Raw genomic sequence first — 1982 nt, 5'->3', positions numbered from 1 at the left:
CATGGGGCTGGGACAGCTCCGCTCCTTTGCACTGAGTGCCATGACAACCAACAGACCCGTCAGGTATCTGCACAGCCGTTCTGCTTGTTACCTGGGGAAAAAACGTACGCGCCAAATGCTCAAACTCTTTTTGAACCTATTAAATATAAATAACTAATATGATTTGACCTAGATAGCTGACTGTAATGTATCATAACATCCCAATATTAAAAAAAAAAACAAAACCTAAGCATAAAAACATTTATATACGTTGTGGAGACTAAGTAAAGTTGCTACAATGAGTTCATCAGTTGCATTATGATTTAAGAGAAGCTCTCCTTAAATAAGATGCTTTCCAACTGAGAAATGTGAGGTAGGTATTTCAGACTTCAGGTACTCACTCTATGCTATAAACACAAATTTCCATGAACAGTGTAGTTAAAGCACTTAGAACATATGTATTTTTATAAATGAGATGCATCTCAAATCTGGATAATTAGTATCCTCAAAGAAAAATGCATTTTAAGTTGCCCTTAGAGCTCCAGCTTTTGCACCTTATTGAAACCTAAAGCGCACAGGTAAAATACCAGAGCTTTTAACAGTGTTAGGCTATGAAACAAGCTCAAGCGACACACGTATTGAACCACAAATAAGCAACACAAAGATATATTCAGTTCTTGCCACTAGCCATTACACAAACACCACTTATGAATAGGTGTATCCAACTCAGCTGCCCGTCTTGCATTTCTCTTTCACTGTGCAGTTAATCAATATACGCTAGAGACTTTATATGATACCAAAGTCCAGTTTTTGGTATTGCATTTGATGTGCAAATGCCAACAATATATCCAGCTTTACTTCTTGTCCTTACAAATGATGTGATTATCTTCATAGACGACCTATTTAAAAGTCCTAATGTTTTCCCTAAGAAGCACCATCATTCTGGCAGCTGGCCTTTGCAACTGAATGGAAGATTCCCATCTGAAAAATGACAAGGAGCTGTAAGACCAAGCCTCACACTGTTCAGTTGACTCAAGGCTTCCATTTAACTCGCACACCTTTATCTCAGCCAAATTTAAATGAATTAATTTCTTGGTAACACAGGACAAGGCCCAGCACTTGCACCCTATGACCTAGGTAAAGAAATTGCTTTAAAGATGAAGGGTTTGGGGTTCTCTGGCTGATTTCCACTTTATTCAGTTTACTTCTATTCCCTGTTAGTATTTTCCCATTCTACTGCAGCTTCCTCCTCAAATACCTCTCCGGTCTTCTTCCCTCGTCTCACTGAATTCCCAAAGCCTTTTTTTTTTGTATTTGATTTTATTTTCTTCCCTTAAATGTCTCTCCAAGCACTTAATTGCTTTTTCAGTTTCCCAGATAACATCCAGAGATGTTCAAACATTAATGGCTTTGCTTCCAGCTACTGACCAGCCACATAAATCTGTTCACACACCACAACTCTCTTCAGGAAAATTGGGTTCAACTCTGTCCCAAACTTCAATACAAAATCTGTTTGAAATCTGCTGATTTAAACCAGTGTGCCACTAAACCCACAGTCGTCAATGCAAAGCGACCACCTTCGCGACCCTAAAGTTTCGACACATTTGAATCTGTCAGGAAGTCCAGAACAAATGAATTTCGTTTGTAGCTGGGAGACAAATAAAATTCATTTGGGTGGAGGTTTCCCTGTAAACTGATTCCATTAGACTCACTGCTGCCTTTCATCTGGTACCGCGCTCATTCATCTTTTGCTCAGAAACAGAGGGCTCCTGCCACCCCTGATTCGGACCACATGAGCTCCAGCGAAGATGCACACCTTGGCCTGAGGCTGGAATTTGGCCCACAGGAGCTGGTGAAATCACTTTTTCTCTGCTTGAGACCAAACTACGCTCACAGGAGCACAGCAGAAAGGAGGACGGGAGGAAAACGTAACTAAACTGCTTGCACGTGTTGTCCTCTGCCAAATGTTTTATAATCTACTAAGTTTTTATTCCTCTGCTTCA

Source organism: Egretta garzetta, unplaced genomic scaffold (assembly GCF_000687185.1).
Source record: "Egretta garzetta isolate BGI_Z169 unplaced genomic scaffold, ASM68718v1 scaffold370, whole genome shotgun sequence".
NCBI lineage: Eukaryota > Metazoa > Chordata > Aves > Pelecaniformes > Ardeidae > Egretta > Egretta garzetta.
This window is presented reverse-complemented; position numbering follows the sequence as displayed.